Here is an 18,742-nt window from a genome sequence, read left to right on the forward strand (position 1 = left end):
CTTCGCTAATTTGCGAAGATGGGGATGAGTGATGAATTGATGAAATTAATCAATGGTCATTCACAAACAACCAAACCCGAGCGGGATTCGATCTCGGGGCGCTTGGCGTTGCAGTGCGATGTGCTAACCACTTTTTTCTATTACAATATAACTTTATTACATACTACTACTTTTTAACAAGGTTTAACCATACATCATTTGTGGTTACATTCACAAATGTTACATTATTCTTGAGTCATACAATGTGTGTTGAATATAGTTTGCATATAACTTTTTTTTACCAGGTAAATTTTCCCATATTCACTGCGGTAATAGTCCCTCATATTGTTTCCTGTTTGTCAATTGACAAAAATATATATCATGTACGTACCTATAATCCACTGTATCGCTCGATGCTTTGTAGTGGAAGTGTATCGGTTCTAAGTACTCCTTGTAGGTATGCCTAGTATTTAGCCTCAGTTGTGACATATTTTGATGATTTTGATGAATTGTTTTATGGATTTTACTGCCTTCGACGATGTTCTAGCCCTATTGTTTGCTCAATCTTGTTTTGGGACTTTTTTAGTAAGTTGGTGGAGCTCTTCTTTGTAGGTATGTCATGATCTTACGTGATATAATTTAACCTATTCACTTTTCTACAGCCTTTTACGGGTTAAAATAACCTACAAAGTGTATAATGATTGTTTCTACGCAACCCTTGTAGGTGGACTTAGTATTTAACCTCAGTTGTGACATATTTTGATGATTTTGATGATTTTTTTATGGATTTTATAGCATTTGACGATGTTCTAGCACTATTTTTTGCTCAATCTTATTTTGGGACTTGGGACCTTTTTTGTACGGTGGTGGGGGCCCTCAACGTAAACGCCTACGGGAACTCAGCGTAAACGGCAACGCCCCTTTTTTCACGATGTATGTCGTGGCAATAGGTTCCATGCCCCCACTACTACTTTTGGAGGGTGGGAGGGGCTCGCAGTGTTGCCAAATTACTCCACAAAAATTTCACCACATGATATTTCACAGGACGAAATTTCGGGGGTGGGTCATATTAATCGTAGATCGCTCAAACTTGGTATGGGTATTCTCTACTACCATAAACTGCTTCTTTGAAGTCAAAATCGCAGTCTGTTTTGCTCTATCTCTTACCGTTTTCGAGATATTAAGTTTTTTTATTGAGGAAACCTAGAGGTAGTAAATTTGGTTGTATGACGACCTATACCAATTTTGGTAGAGGAAGATAGAGGACACCGAGACGATGTTAAAGCAAGAAACCCCACGTCCATCCGTTCGAAAGTTACGATGTCTAGGAAAAATGCAAATTTTTGGAAGTTGGCCCACCCCTCGACTTAGGACCACCAAACTTGGTGTACGTAATCTACGTTACCTAAATCGACAAGGGGGCATCTAGCAATTTTTGCTGTATCTCTCACCGTTTTCGAGATATTTAAGTTTTTTTATTGAAGATTTTCGGAGGAGGACAGTGGGCGCCATTTGTTAGTAAACAAAGGAACTATCTCGAGCTGGGTGGTGCCGTCAGCACCATCTATGAGGAAACAAAAAAAACTAGGTGTTTTTGTGGGTATAAAAGGACAAATAGGATCTTACCTGGTATGTTGATTGTGTGTTAGGGAATATTGTAAGTGCTATTGTCATATATTAGAGCGCTCTTTTGATAATTAACTTATAACTGCACACAGGCTGCCGTAATTAACATAAAATATCCCGCCCCTGTTTCTTCTAGCTTGTGCAATATCAGTTTTGGTAGGATCATAGGGTGAACTGTGATTCTCCTATGATAATATCTGGCTGACTAGCATATGCAATTACGAAGGATACATGGCTGCGCATGTGACTTCTAGGATGAAGCCTATGAAATTGGGGTCCTAGTAAGTTGAAGCAAATGGCGGGATATTTTGCAAAAATTTTCCTTAACATTTTTTATTTCGGATTTTTACAAATAAAAAAAATAGATGGAGCTAATAGCCAAGTATATGGTAACTGTGTTATTAGTCCTATAGTTTTGCGAAGTTACTGCCACGAATGATGTGCTTTTATATGTAGCTGATGACCCTATGTCGGACCCCATAGTGTCCAATATAGGACCCCTCAAAATAATAACAGAATCTATGTACTTGCATATATCGGTCATTACACATTAATCTGAGAGGTTGCAAGTTGTAAATATATAAGCAGTAAATAGCCTGCGCTAGGGGGACCTCTTGTTTTTTAAAACATATGATATTTCACAGGCGAAGCTAACCTACAAGTTACAAGTTGACGGCGTAAACTTCTATAAGATGATAAGTATGCAATAAGATGAAGAAGACGCTAACTGGCAATAGTGGTGTTAATGCTTCCTCCTCTCTACCCCCCCTACTCCTCACCGGTCCTCTCTTATGGCGCAGTGGTTGCGTCTTTGCTTTGTAATCAAGGGTTCGATACTCGCACAAGTGGTTCTTGAAACTGTAGATCCAGCCCCGATTAGTCTTACATACATCTTGTAACGCCACGGGGCGAAAAAACATGCATACTTCGGTTTTTTCCACATGTATGTATGTAATGCGATTTGTGGGGGAAGAGGGGGGGCAAAATGTTTGAACTTACGGCTAGAAATATTTTCTATAACATGTTTTCTTTCGAGGCAAATTCATAGGTAGATATTGTTAAATAAATATTAATATTGTAAATATATACTTATTGTATCTAGTTTTTCGGTATCGAAAAGTGACTGTTATCCGTATTTGAAAATTACGCTTTTGCCTGTGGACATCTAGAAAAACGACAATTTCGTTACCCCTCTTGCATGTTAACAATGTTGACAGAATACAGAAATTCAACAATAGGGCCCTTGGACGGCGGAAGTTATACTTCCTGGTTTTTTAAAAATAGCTGAACGATGGAATTCCTCACCGGCCAATTTTAACCTTACAGCTAGAAATATTTCTATAAAATAACCATGCCTATGAACCTGTTTGGCTTCAGGAAGCAAGCTATGGAAATGCCCGTCCAGCCTACGTCGTCGTCGAACTTCAACAAACTCCTGCCTTCCATGCTATCTAAACTTAACGGTCTGTTAATTATAAACTTGAAAAGCATCCTGACCCAGTACGACGAAGATGTGGGCAAAACTTTTTATGTATTCAACAACAACTTGAATTATTACCGGTTCCCCCTCTCCGGCAAACTTAAGTTCGACATGAACCCCGAGAACGAAGGGGAGGCCAAGGTTTCCTCTGGCAAGAACATCTATCGCATCAAGCATGATAGGATGGACAGTACCGCTACGTACAACGTGTCTGCTGGCGATCGCCTGTATGTGGAGCTCTTGGACGACTACGATAAACTCATCCCTCTTTACATAGAAATGAAAATCACCTACCCTATAATAAATAACCACAGTGGCAACAATGCTTAACGACATTTTCGGTCACACCAAGCGCGACGATCACGGCGACGAGCTTCTTATGCTCGACGTCAGGGTCAAGAAGTTACGAAGCGACCTGCAGGCCCTGCAGTCCACGCTCAACTCCAGCCTCCAGTCAGAGATAGCTAGAGGCGAATACTTTTGATATTGTGTTTTCTGATTAGTTAAAAAATACGTAATGTGATGACTCATATCTTCTGATTGCCCAAGTTATTACGTAATGTGATGACTCATATCTTCTGATTGCGCAAGTTATTACGTAATGTGATGACTCATATCTTCTGATTGCGCTACAAATTATGACGTAATATGATGACTCATATCTAACGTGGTCTCTTCTGATTGGTGGGAAAATACGTCATACTTAACGTGGTCTCTTCTGATTGGAGGAAAAATACGTCATAAATAAACCGAGGTTATATAAGGGGGGCCAGAGCAGTCAGTCACAGTCTGCGAGAGCAGCTTGAAGAGTACGGACGTCCTGTCGCAGTGTTCCTCGTAGATTTGCCTTACATGGTGATATTTTCTGTTTGATTTTTAAAAATTGTGTACACAGTGCAGTTTAGTTGAGTTTTTCTGAGACTGATTGAAGAGTAGTTATTTTTTCTTGTAGTGCTTTTTTTGGGGGTATCTATTTGTGCAACACTCAGTACCTAATTGTACAATACTCTGTACCTAATTGTACTGCACTTTATACCTAATTGTACAACATTTTGTACCAAATTGTACAACAGTACGTGTGGATTCGACATATCATACATCAGCATATCTACATATATAAATAAACACCCCCAAAAAATATGCGTCCTACGAAGATTTGTATTACATGTAAGAAAAATATTTCCAGTGATCATTATGCACGACATAGTCGTTCCTGTGTGCCTGGCAAGCATTTAACAGCAACCGAATTGTGTCCTAAGTGTAACAAACACTTTACAATTGCACACGTCAAAAAGCATATGCCTAATTGCAAGGGTACTGGAGACCCTGTGCTGCAACCATCGACCTCGGTCAAAAGGAAGGCTGAAGAAGATTTTTTTAACATATTACCATCTGCCAAACGCGTCAAGTCGGCAACAAAAGCAAGCCGGTTTGCTTTTGATCTTATATTAGAGGATTTTGATTTTACCTCAGATAACTTATGCGATGTACGTAGCTTCCTAGAGAGTGTGCGACCCAAGATAATTTCTATCTTAAGTGATGTACTGGCTTTAAACTCTACTAAATGTTATGCATCGTTGGGATGCCAATACAAAAACCCATCTGATGAAAAATACAGCTTTCAGCATAATACCAAGGCAAAAATATTGCACTTGGCTGATGTTGCCAAACTCGAGAGTATATACGACAAATTCTTGGAGGAGCTGGTTGCCAAACAGGAAGAACATCAGGCTGAAGGCTCGGGTGGTTCGTTGTGTGGTACTCCGCATAAACTTAAATTGAGTCTTAACAAGTTTGTTCCACTGTCTGGGTCTAGTTATGTTCCACTGCCGGCAATAATTGCAGTCAAGAAGGCTGTTCTAAACATCCAGAATAGAGATTCAAAATGTTTTGTTTGGTTGGTGAGTAGTGTAAACTTATTGTTTCTAAGTCATTATTTGTAGGTATCCTTTTGTTTTATCAATTGAATATCAGTTTTTGACATATTTTGACAATTTTTTGTCGATGTTTTAGCGTTCAGCGATGTTTTAGTACAAATTTTTACTGCACCATTTTTTTCCCACTCGTACTTGGTAGGTATATCACGATCTTACGTGATATAACTTAACCTATCTTTTTTTTCTTACGAATTTTTAATTTTTTTTCGATCCTAAGTGATATAACTTAACCTATCATTTTTTTATTTACGCACCGAACTAACCTACAAGGGACTCTGTTTGTTTTAATATTTCAGTATTTTAAGGTTTTCACAAATTTTATATAACCTAAAATGTGTTGGATGTTGATTTTTTTTTTTAGTATGTGGCAATTTTTTATGAATTTTAAAACTGTTCCGTCACCCTCTCGTTCTTCACGTCGTACGCGAAGGACTTCTCTGCAATCAGGATGACGCTGCACACGGTATCATCGGGAAGCGCGTCGTGGAACTCGCAAACGATCTTGATGTTGGTGCGATCGTTGACCACGACCTGCTTCCTCTTCGTCGTGTTGATGACGAACATCGGCCTGCGTGCTTTGAATTCGCTGGGCGCGTAGTACATGTCCACGTTTCCCTCTGTTACTCTCTTGTAAGCGGTGTAGGCTTCGTAAAGTTTGAGATAATCATCTTTGGTCATGTCGAGGTTGTAATTCTCGCGCGGGAAAACTTCGTTCCTGCCATTCTTGAGATAAACGTTCTTGATCTTGCAGTCGTCGAATCCGCAAACAGATTTTTCCTAAGTCTTACCGTTTCCAAGATAACCCCACTTCCGGTCGCCATTTTGGATTTCCGATCATAGGTTCTATTCATACTTTTTCTCACATACAGGTGTACATGATGAATCCGCAAACAGATTTTTCCTAAGTCTTACCGTTTCCAAGATAACCCCACTTCCGGTCGCCATTTTCGATTTCCGAGCATAGGTTCTATTCACATTTTACTGACATATAGGTGTACGTGATGAATCCGCAAACAGATTTTTCCTAAGTCTTACCGTTTCCAAGATAACCCCACTTCCGGTCGCCATTTTGGATTTCCGATCATAGGTTCTATTCATACTTTTTCTCACATATAGGTGTACGTGATGAATCCCCAAACAGATTTTTCCTAAGTCTTACCGTTTCCAAGATAACCCCACTTCCGGTCGCCATTTTCGATTTCCGAACATAGGTTCTATTCATACTTTTTCTCACATATAGGTGTACATGATGAATCCGCAAACAGATTTTTCCTAAGTCTTACCGTTTCCAAGATAACCCCACTTCCGGTCGCCATTTTGGATTTCCGATCATAGCTTCCATTCATACTTTTTCTCACATATAGGTGTACATGATGAATCACCAAACAGATTTTTCCTAAGTCATGAATTGGAGGGTTCTATGACAACCAATATTAATTCTCGTAAGAGAACAGAAAACACAAAAAAAACAAAAAACAATACTGTGGTCACTACAACAAATAGTCTTCTTCTACCCCAATCCAACAACCCAAAATCATCATCCTAACTAGAACCATGTAACTATCTGCCATCTGTTAGAGGTTTTGTGAACTAAGTGGTGCTTTGTTTGTGTGTAAAAAAAATGCAATGCTTTTTGCACTTGGTTATCATCACCTAACATGTTATTAATTGTTTTTTAAAATTAATTACAACTGAAAACTAATGATTAATATTATCTAAAGTTACTAATTAATATTATACAAGTAATTGATATATTTTTTTTTGTTCTTGTTGCTAGTGTTGGGTAATTATAGTTGTTGCAAAATCTTAGCTCTCGCGTATGACAGTTTCTGAGTTTTGTTGGGTATATAAGAACAATTATACACGACCTCTCTCGGTTCTCCTCCGTAGCCGTGCGTGTTAAGGCGTTCACTCGTTCTTGTCATTGTTCGTTCTACGTGTGGCCTATAGGTTCGAACCCGGTCGTGGTCGAAAGTTTTTCAGCGTGTCTAGGAGTCTTTAACAGTGTGTATATTTACTTCTCTGTGTTGAGTCTACGGATTCTGAACGGGGTTGTTTAATGTATATGTTGTTCTTGATATATATATATATATATATATGGTGTTCATGTATGTATCCAAAGCACATTGGAAACAATATTCGATCATTAGCTGCGTTCAACCACTGCTGCGGTGGAGTGACCACCCCCTGTCCCCGGGGGTCCCCCCTGTCCCTGGACCCCTGTCCCCGGGGTCCTATCCCTGTCCCCGGGCTCGTGTTCCCGGTTAAGTTAGGTTAAGTTGTCTAATGTCTATGTGTAATGTCTATGTCTATATGTAATGTCTATGTCCATGTCTCTGTCTTTGTAGGTTTTTTTTTGTCCTAAGATTTTTTTTAACGCAGGACTTGGAAAAAAATGTCGATTGATGAAATAAAAAATTGTTCCATGACGACCTATGTTTATTTTGGTATGGGTGGACAGAGGACACCGAGACTCGACCGACGCACTAAACCCGACCTCTCTATGACTATTCGTTCAAAAGTTACGAGTGATCAAAGTTTTTGGGAGGGGGTGGGCTAACTTCTTACCCCTTGACCCCAGGACCACCAAAACTTGGTATACGTATTCTACACCTCCAAAATCGACAGGGGGCATCTAACGATGCCGTATAGGGGTGTTTTTCGATATATTTTTTCGATAACTCTTACCATTTTCGAGATATTTGCAATTTAAGATTTTTTTAACGCTGGACTTAGAAAATTTTCGGAACATTTTTTTTTGTTCCATGACGACCTATGTTTATTTTGGTATGGGAGGACAGAGGATACCGAGACTCGACCGACGCACTAAACCCGACCTCTCTACGCGTACTCTACGTCACCAAAAAAGGTTAAAGGTTCCAAATAAGAATAGTTAGAGTTTCCCCAATCTAGTAAAGTGGATTGGTTGAAATCTCCAAGGCGTATTTTGAATTTTTTTTTTCAAATATGAACACGTTAAAACTGAACTGTCTCGGATTTTTTAGTTTTGTATTCGCCCTGAGAAAATTCTATATAAAATAACATACCTGAAAATTATATTCACTGTAGATTGATTTTTTTGAGATTGTAATCACCTCAAGAAATTCTATATAAAATAACATACCTGAAAATTGTATTCACAGTAGATTGAATTCTTGAGTTTTTGTATTCGCACACAAGAAATTCTATATAAATAACATACCTGAAATTCTATTTACAGTAGATTGAAATTTTGAGTTTTGTAATCACTCCAAGAAATTCTATATAAAATAACATACCTGAAAATTGTATCTCTATATACTAGACTTTTTGATTTCTGTGATTTTGGAGAAAGCAATGGCATCCACCACCAGTCTCAATCGTAAAAATGATAAAACTGAATGTGTTACTTGTGGGAAGCTAATCTCAAGGAACAATTTATCGGTACACAGGGCAAGATGTAGCGAAACAGGTTCGAGAATTAATCGTTCGTCACCTTCTAAGTCTTGTGCTCGATGCGGAAAGATGATTAGCATTACAAATTTAAGTAAACTCCTGAAAATTTGCAAACCATCGACCGAACAAGGAACATTGAAAAGAAAAATCGATGATCCAGGAACCGAAGCTTCTACTTCCAAACAAGTTAAATTATCGGATGAACGCAAACCAATTAGATCTGCATTTAACCGTCATATTCAGCATTTCTCTTTTACTTCGGAACCAGGCTGCGACATTCTTAGTTTCTTGAGTGAAACGAAAACATCCGTGATAAATATTCTAAAAAATAAATTGGAAAATAATTCCATAAAAGTATACGTTGATCTATTTTCCGAATACGAAAAAGTCGATGGTACAACAAGAGTTTTTTTTCATTGAACAAAAAACCAGGCTCTTCATTTGGCGGACGTCGATAATTTGGACGAATTTTATTCTGATCTTTCAAATGAACTGGTTAAGAAACATGACGATTTCGAGGCTACAGGGTCGGGATGGTCTCTGTGTGGTAGTCCTCACACGTTAATCGTTTACGTAAACCAATTCTCGCCTCTTCGTGCATCCAGCTACGTTCCTCTTCCAGTGGATATTAAAAATAAAAAAGCCGTGCTGAATATTCAAAATATAGATGATAAATGTTTTCATTGGTGTGTGTTGGCGGAACTTCACCCGATTCATTGGTCAAATAATCCAGAACGGGTTTATCATTACAAGCAGCATGAACCTGAACTGGAAAATGCAATGGCTGGCATCGAATACCCGATGACTATTTCTGATATATCAAAATTCGAAACACGAGCACGAGATGCAGAAGGAAAACGCTTAATCATCAACGTGTATTCCTATACCTTGGATAAACATGTCGTGCATCCCGTCAGGATAAGCAATGTCGACGATGATGATGCTCGTGTGATTAATCTTCTAAACGACAGTGTTCACCATTAGTGTCTCATTCGTTCTCTATCACGTTTGGTCAGAAGTCAAACTACAAAGTATGCAAACAACATCGAAGTTTGCTCGAGATGCCTAACCACATTCAACGATATAAAACAAGTCGATTATCGAAAATACACCGGACGTCAGATTGCTATCGATAAACTTGCTCAACATAAAATATATTGCGGCAACAACAGACCGGTTCGAATGTTGATGCCCGAAAAGAACGAAGTGGAAGAATTTAGGATGCACAAGGCATTGTTGGAACATCCGGCCATCATCGTTGCTGATTTCGAGGCGTTCCTCAAACCACTCTCATACTGCGATCCGGATCCCGAAGTTTCTTCCACCACACCTTACCAGCTTCACGAACCAAACAGTTTCGGTTTCGTTGTCGTGCGACAGGATAAAATAGATGAACCGTACGTATACCGAGGACCCGATGCAATCGAACGCTTCTTCGAAAAGATGATCGAGGAGGTTGGGAAAATTGGATGCATGCTGCAAACATCGAAACCGATGCTTTCGTTATCTGCTATCGAACTTCAAAATTACTATGACACTGTCAAGTGTCCTGTGTGATAACCACTTCACAGACGACAATCGTAAAGTGTTTCACCATTCGCATACGGACGGTCGCTTCATAAGCGGAATCTGTAATGCATGCAACCTCAAAATCCAAAAACCAAAATTCATCCCCATATTCTTTCACAATGGCTCTAATTACGACTTTCATCCCTTAATTAGGAAACTCGGATACGACACTCAAAAAATAGATATTCTTGCTCAAAACGAAGAACGATACATCTCTATAAGTAAGAAAGTTATGATTCCTGAGACTAAAAATACCATCGAGATGAGGTTTCAGGATTCATATAGATTTCTCTCTGCCAGCCTCGACGCTCTTGCCAGCAAACTTTTAGACGAACAATTCAAAATTACAAAAGCTAGTTTTCCCAACGTAGACATAGAACTCGTTAGACGTAAAGGGATTTATCCTTACGAATATGTTAGTGATAATTCTAAATTTAATGACGACGCTCTCCCACTTCCAAGAGAATTTTACAGCAGACTCAGAGAGAAAGGCATCACGGACGAAGAATACCAACACGCGCAACTCATGTGGGAGAAATTAGAATGTAGGACACTCGGAGACTACCACGATGCCTACTTAAATTTAGACGTAACGATACTCGCGGATGTTTTTCAAGCGTTCAGGAAAACGGCAACGAATATTTATAAATTAGATCCAGCGTATTTCTACAGCCTACCGGGATTAGCGTGGTCGGCAATGTTATTCCAGACAAAGGTCAAGCTGGAACTGATATCGGACGTAGACATGTTACTTTTCATCGAGAGGGGGATTCGGGGCGGGATGGTACAATGTGTACAGAGATGTGCAAAAGCCAACAACGTGCACATGAAAGAAGATTATGATTCAAATCGAGCATCGAATTACATCTTCTACGCCGACGTCAATAATCTCTACGGACATGCCATGGTACAGAAACTTCCTTACGGGGGATTCGAATGGGCATCAATAGATATAGAAAATTTCGATGATAGTGGGTATGGCTTCTTCGCAGAGGTGGATATCGAATTCCCCGACCATTTACACGATCTGTTCAGCGATTTACCACCGGCATCCGAGTTCAAATCTTCGCCTCATTCTAATCAATGCAAGCTTTTATTGACTCTAGAGGGGAAAAAGAGATACGTTGTTCATTACTCGAATCTCCGATTCTTGATCGGGAAGGGTGTTAAGTTTGCGAATATTAGAAGAGTCCTCAGGTTTAAACATTCCGTGTGGCTCAAACCGTACATTGAAAGAAACACGCAACATAGGACAGTTGCCACTTCCGATTTAGACAAAGATTTTTTTAAATTGATGAATAACGCGGTGTATGGCAAGACGATGGAAAACGTGCGGAATCATGTGGACGTGAAATTGGTTTCAGATAAAAATAAATGCATGAAGTGGGTGGCCGATCCTAGATTCAAGTCGAGAAAAATTTACAATGAGAATTTGGCACTTTTCAATCTAGATATAAAATTGATGAAATTCAGAAAACCAATTTACGTTGGCGCAACGGTTCTCGACTTGTCGAAACTTTACATGTTCGAATTTCATTATGACGTGATGAAACCCTTCTTCAATGATAAGATATCACTTTTGTACACGGACACCGACAGCTTCATTTACAGCATACAAACACCTAATCTCTATGAAGACATAAAAAATCCTTCCATGCTCGAGTATTTCGATACTTCTGCATATCCTCAACCCAACAGATTTGGGATTCCTTCCCTCAACAAAAAAAGTCCTAGGTAAACTGAAAGATGAATGTAACGGTGATATTATTGTCGAGTTCGCGGGTTTGCGTTCGAAAATGTATGCCATGAGAACAGAAAGTAGCGTCACGAAGAAAGCAAAAGGTGTGTGCAAGAATACGGTGGAGAACAAACTCACCTTCCACGATTACATCGATTGCCTTTACTCACAATCGACGATACTAAGTATAGAACAAAGAATCCAAAGTGTAGACCACGTGATTACAACAAACAAAGTTAGGAAAGTAGCATTAGATCCGCATGACGATAAAAGATGTATTTTGTCTTGCGGAATCCACACGTTGCCTTGGGGACACTATCGTTTAGAAATTAGTAAAAATTGTAGGCAATGCAATTGAAAAAAAATAAACTTAAATAACTATAACTAAAATAAAAAAATTTAACTGTCTCAAATTATCATATACACAATAAATAACTAGCAAGGACAATGAATCTCTTTGGTTTCCGAAAGCAAACAATGGAGACTGTACACCGCACGGCAGATCATGAATTTCTACCTTCCTTGTTATCTAAACTCAACGGCCTGTTGATCAATCAATTTTCGGAACGCTGCTCTTCTTGCTGGAACAGTGACGATTTCGGATTCGCGACGATCGACGTGACGAGGAAACCCAACGACGGAAAATACAGAAACAAAATCAACGACTTTCTAAACGTTGCAACTCGGAACGAGGCTTTTTTGTCGAGGTGGACCTCGAGTTTTCCGAGAAGCTGCAGGATGTGTTCTGCGACCTCCCACCAGCATCGGAATTCAAGTGTCCACCTGCGTCGAAGCAGAAAAATTCATCACGGATTTCGAACCGAAAAAGCGTTACGGGTTGCACTACCGAAATCTTCGGTGGTTGATGCAACGAGGGGTCGCGATTACAGCAATTAACCGAGACCTCATTTTCAACCATTCAAAGTGGTTGAAGCCATACATCGACCTCAATACTAAACATCGTACTGCTGCTACCTCGGAACTTGATCGCAAATTTTTTAAGGACATAAATAATATAATATTTGGTAAAACAATGGAAAACACGCGAAATCGTGAAGACATAAGGTTGCTTACTAGCGTCGACCGTTGTCGCAAACTTGTTGCAAGCCCACTGTTTAAATCTCGAACAATCTACAACGAACAGCTTGCTTTGGTACACATGAATCGTGGTGAGGTAAAGCTCAACAAACCAGTCTATGTTGGTGCCACAGTGTTAGAGTTAAGCAAGCTGCAAATGTTCGAGATATATTATGATATACTACGCTTGCACTATGGTAACAACATCCATCTTTTCTACACAGATACGGACTCGATTCGATTTGGTTGGGGATAGCTCGACGTGTCGAACAAGTTAACGAGAGCTGGAATCGTAGCGATATCTTTATATGCGTTAGCAGTGTGGGCGTGATATACCATACTGTCCGTATCTGTATTTCGGAGTAATACACTGAACTCATGATCGACTTATATGTGCTATATTTTTTTGGAGTAAAGGCCAGTCTTGTTTTGCCTTTCCACAGTGCGTCATCCTGTGTGCTATTGTATCTTCTAATATACACTGCTCACAATTAGGGTCTGAACTAAACCCCAGCCTATGTCGTTTTGCTTTATTATCAATTAGTTGATTGCATTGTCTATTGGATAAATGTTTTGCCGAAATATTGGTAAAAATTATATTCCAATTATATTGAGGATGTTTCTTCACTATGTGCGGCGTATCCATATTTTGAGTAAGGTATTGATTATACAAATCTTTCACTGTTAGCTGATTATAGTCTATTTTCTTTAAAAGTCCATGTAAATATTCCATTATAGCTTCTAGATATACTTTATGGTAAGTGAGAATTATGATCTCATTCACTGGTGCTTCTAATTGAATATCTCTTATACAGCTCCTGGCCAAATTATTAGACGCACCTCCAAATTTTATGCAAAATTTTAAGGATTTTATTATCTCGTCTAATTTTTTGTTATTCTCTATTTCTTTTATTTATATTTTATTACATGAAATATTACATTGATTACATGCGAACCTTAACAAAAAACAACTATTACTTGATACATTAATAGTTACAAATATAATTTCTTAGTGTGTCCTGAATATTAGCTATATAATATGTACATATGACTGGAAGTCAGTTTTAATATTTGGTTGACCAGATTTTTGTCTTTATCAATGGCTGGATTCGTCTTGGCATACTATCAATGCATGCTTGTACTGTCTCCTGCATATGAGGATGGTGATTCCACACTTCAATTATTTTTCAATTAGGCCAATTCTCGTCGTAATTGTTTGCTTTGCCACTTCTTTTTTCACTAGGTACCAAACATTTTCAATAGGGTTCATATCTGGAAAGTTTACCGGCCAAGGCAAGAGAGGGATATTTTCACTCTGTAGAAACTGTTTTATTGATTTTGCGGTATGGCATGAGGCTCCATCCTGCATGAATACGAAATGTTCTCCATTTGGGAACCATTCTCTTACTTGAGGTAGCAACTTTCTTCTAAGCACTTCCCTATACTGTTCTTGCCTCATTGTTCCTTGAACCAAATACAGACGTCCTGTACCTTTGCCACTAATGACTGACCAAATTATAACTTTTATCGGATGTTTGACAGTCTGCACAACACAATCAGAATTGTATTTTTCACCTGGACGTCTCTCACAAACTGAGATTTATTCTTCAAGATTTAAAACGTTCACTCGTCACTAAAGCAAACATCTCCAAAAGTTCAAATATTTTTCTTAATGAGATTTTGCCCAACGAAAACGTTTACAAATCATAGCAGTGGTTAATTTTGGCTTCTTAGCAGGTCTGAGAGCCTTCAGGTTCATATCAGAGAGCCTACGCCTTACTGTTCTTTCAGATACACGAGCGCCACTCTTTTCAAGTTTAAATTTAAGTTTCTTTGTACTCGCAAATCTATTCGTGAGGCAAATGTTCTTCAAACAACGTAAGGATCTTGGAGTAAAAATTGTTTTACGTCCACATCTGTCCTTCCTTTGTGGCTCACACTGTCCACCATATTCAATTTTCTTCTTTATTCGCCTCACCGATGCTTCAGACACATCAGATCGTCGAGAAATCTCACGATTAGAGAATATTTTTATCTTTATTAGTGCCTTAATTTCAGCCATCTTTCTCGGTGTCAAGTCACTTTTTTTACCCATGACTCCCTAATGTCAATAATTAAATTTAAAAAAACATACTGACAGTGTACAAAAACAATATCACTGCAAAATTTAGCACAAATACGATTCACTATTCGCAAGACGTCCTCCTCTCAACTCAGCTTGAATTGAACTGCGGCATGTTCGTTCAACAACAAAGACATTTGGTGTTGGCGGTATTGTTTGTAACAACAATACTCCTCTTTTCATATTGTTCATTACAAAATGACATTACAATAATGAAAGTTCAGCCACAAAGAACCCTATTGCAACATTTTAAATGTGAATAGTAAGCGAACTGTTAAAATTGTCCACTGTGTCGAAATACATTACTATGTATTATTATTACTATTACAGTTATTGTTATCAATGTTGTGCAAGAAAGTGCATTTGTACCTATTACTCGTATTTGCCAGTTTTCAAGTAACATACAGTAAATTTTTCAGATAACTAATGGTGAATTTTGTATAATTTTCCCCTTCAAAACTATTATTTTCAAAAAAAATTGAGGTGCGTCAAATAATATGGCCAGGGGCTGTATATGTACATCCTGAAATGTCCTGGACATTTTCTTTAGATTGAATCATTGAAAAATACCGATGATTAAACAAAGCTTTTGTTGTTTTTTTTACAAGCATCCACCAAACTCATTCCTCCTTGCTGTTTTCGTGAGCTAAGTGTCTGCTAATTCACTCGGAAAACTTTTCCTGCCAAACGGAACCGGTTTAAACTTGTATTTATTCGTGCTAAGTTACGATTATCACATGGCCAAATTTGGGCTCCATACCACAGTTTTGATAAGATATATACATTTGCTATTTTGACTCGCGTACATAAAGTGAAGGGTCGTTGTATAAATTTGTGTATGGTATAATTAATATTCTGATATATATTATCATAACTAAGTTTTATGCTTTTTGTAGTGTCGTTTGTTAAAAACACTCCAAGGATTTTAAATTGATCCACTTTTTAAATATCACGTCAGGTAGCTGTTCATGTTGTTGTCCTAATGTTAAGTAACACGTTTTAGTCTTATTCACTAAAGCACCACATTCGATTTCATATTGTCGTATACATTCCCTTAAGTTCTTAATCGCTGCCTGATTTTGACATATGACTGTGACATCGTCGATATAATCTCCAATCGTAAATTCCGTTCCTGTATTGTTATTATTTATGGCCGTGCGACAGTGGTGAAGGAAAAGTGCCAAGGCCATTATAAAAAGAGGTAAGCCTAATGGGCTTCTTTGCGGAAGTCCTATGTTGACTGTGCATTTATTAGTTATAAACCCATTGATTTTTGCCTTTAAGCTTATATATGTCACTAATGTTTTAATATTTTCATACATTTGTCCATGAATACCCATCTTTGGTATTGTTTTTAACAAAAAACTATGTCCCACTCTAACAAATGCCTGTGAATAATCAATCTCGCCTAGGTATTTATTTGCTTGGGTGTCTTGAGATTTTATTATTTTATCTCGTAATAGTGTCAAAAAATGGTATAATTTTTTCTCCAACTACTCCATATTGATATGGTGAAGTCAGTTTTGTCAAAATCAACTTTAATCGATTTGCTACACATATAGTCAGTATTTTAGAGTCTGTGTTAAATAATGTTATTGGTCTGTAATCTCTCATCTCCTTGGGTTGACTATCTTTTGGTATTAAAATTTGTATTCCTGTTTTCTCATAATTTACTAAATTATTTTTGTTTAATAATGTATTAACCCATTTTGTTAAAGATTACCCATTGTTGGCCATAAAACGTTATATGCATTAGTCGCTATTCCATCTTTCCCAGGTGCTTTTCCCCTTACTCCCTGTACTATTGCTTTATACACTTCTTCATTTGTGTATGGTTGGTTTAATCCAACCATGGCTTCTGATTGGAGGATTGTCTGAAAATTGACTAGCCTTCTCATTATTTTCATATGCGTTTGAATATTTATTTTCCAAATATTTATACACTATTTGTTGTATATTGTTCCTCTGATTATGGTCTACTCCATGATTATCCTGCAGTTCTGTTATCAGACTCTGTTTTTTGTCGCTGATATATATTTGTTACGTGAACTAAATGTATTTCCTCTTCAATATCTATGTTGGGGATCGCACTGTGTATACATATTCCTTCTACTTTTGTTGCCTGTGGACGCAGTAGTTGTGCTTTCACTTTTTTAATTTTCGTTTGCGTGTCACTGTCGTTTTTCTTTTTCTTTATAGGTCGTGTAATACTGCATAATGGAAATTAAATGTATTATACCATTCGTGTTGTTTTTTCCAGGAGTATTGTTTGCAATATCTTTGGAAATTTTGGTTTGAAAATTTCTGTCCACCATCTATTAATATTTTGTTCATATAATGATCTCTTAGTCCTTCTTTCCAACTGTCTCTCAAAGCCAAATCTAAAATATTTTTCAATTAAATGTGATGCATTCATTTTCCAAGTTCCCCTCCCTATTCTAGTTAACGTTACCGGTGATTTCATTGTTGTAATAACAGCATGGTGATCACTAAAAAAACACCGGTTCCATATGAACAGAGGTAATATTTGATTTTAGTTCACTTGAAACATATCCCCTATCTAATCGCAGTAATGTATGTGTATCTGAGTTCATTGCATCTTTTTTCTTGCCACATATCCTTTAACTGCAAATTGTGCACCAATTTTTGCAAAGCATTTAAAAAATTATAACCCGGTGTTTGATCCATATTACATAATATGCAATTAAAATCCCCTGCTAAATACATTGAACCTCCACTACCTGCAATGTACTGTGGTACTGTATGTGTATACAAAATACTTCTTTCGTTCCTGTATCTTGATCCCGGCGGGACATAAACGTTAATTAATGCCTAGGTTCCCAATTTCCCCAGGATTAATCTTCCACTGGATTATTTTTGTACTTGAATAAATGGTAGTTCTTTAATTACTAAAATTGCAGTTAATGTACCACTTGAATTATAATTATTATATTCTATATAATTTTGATTACATTCTAGCGAATTTCGGCCAACTTTTTTGCAACATCTATACTTTTTTGAGGCAAGGAACTACGTAGTGATTTTAACTTTGTTTCATTTTGTATATGATTTATATTTGTATTTGCTACTCGTATTACTAATGTTTCCATATTTCTATATAATGCTATTAATAATATTAAAATATTCCACACTTTTGTATAATACGTATTTTCCGCATAAATAATTTATTCTAAATACTATATTCTTGAGCTTCCTTTTTGCTTTCTTTACTTCGATTACCATTCCCCATCTTTACTACTGGAGAATTTAATCCAATAATTGGAGCACTATTTGAAAAGTTATTTCCTAATCGTCTGGTAGAACTCGGTTTTGCTATAGTTTTTTGTTTTTGTTTTTCGTTTAAGCTTAGTTTCACTTACCTTCATTTGATTACTCTTCTCACTCCTACAAGTAGAAATGAAATCACTGTCTTCTTCTGATTCTTGTTTGTCACTCAGTGATTTAGTGGCAGATGCAGTTTCCTCTGGTGATAAGATAGTGGAGGGGAGGGATGTGTCCATGAAGTCTTCCTTTTTCTCCTCACTCTTCAATAATTCGCTTGATTCTTTTTCTTCTTTCGAGTGTTTTTTTATCTTGAGGTTCGGTCGTGTTTTTTTATTTGCTCCTACCCTTTGTGTTCTTCCTATTTTTTTATCCTTCTCATTATTATAGGTTGGCTTTATTTGTGAGGTATCCTCGTTTTTCTGCTGATGTGATGCACTTGCTGATACCTCTGAGCTCAATATGTCGGTCTCATTGGGCAATGCTGCCTTGACTTT

At 37.7% G+C, this 18,742-nt stretch overlaps 1 long non-coding RNA gene across 3 annotated transcripts in view; it reads left to right on the top strand.

Moving 5' to 3' along the window:
- The window catches only part of LOC145991982 (uncharacterized), a 272,221-nt gene that overhangs the window by 147,223 nt on the left and 106,256 nt on the right, over nt 1-18,742 (top strand). The window contains exons 3-4 of one of the 3 annotated variants that reach the window (XR_014442116.1): nt 566-591; nt 13,580-13,598. The exons of 1 other annotated variant lie outside the window; for it this stretch is intronic. This is a non-coding gene — a long non-coding RNA (uncharacterized LOC145991982). The remainder of the gene's footprint in view (nt 1-565; nt 592-13,579; nt 13,599-18,742) is intronic. One more of the 3 variants, XR_014442115.1, reaches the window with a different exon arrangement.

This window comes from Lepisma saccharinum, chromosome 9, assembly GCF_977018435.1.
Source record: "Lepisma saccharinum chromosome 9, izLepSacc3.1, whole genome shotgun sequence".
Classification (NCBI taxonomy): domain Eukaryota; kingdom Metazoa; phylum Arthropoda; class Insecta; order Zygentoma; family Lepismatidae; genus Lepisma; species Lepisma saccharinum.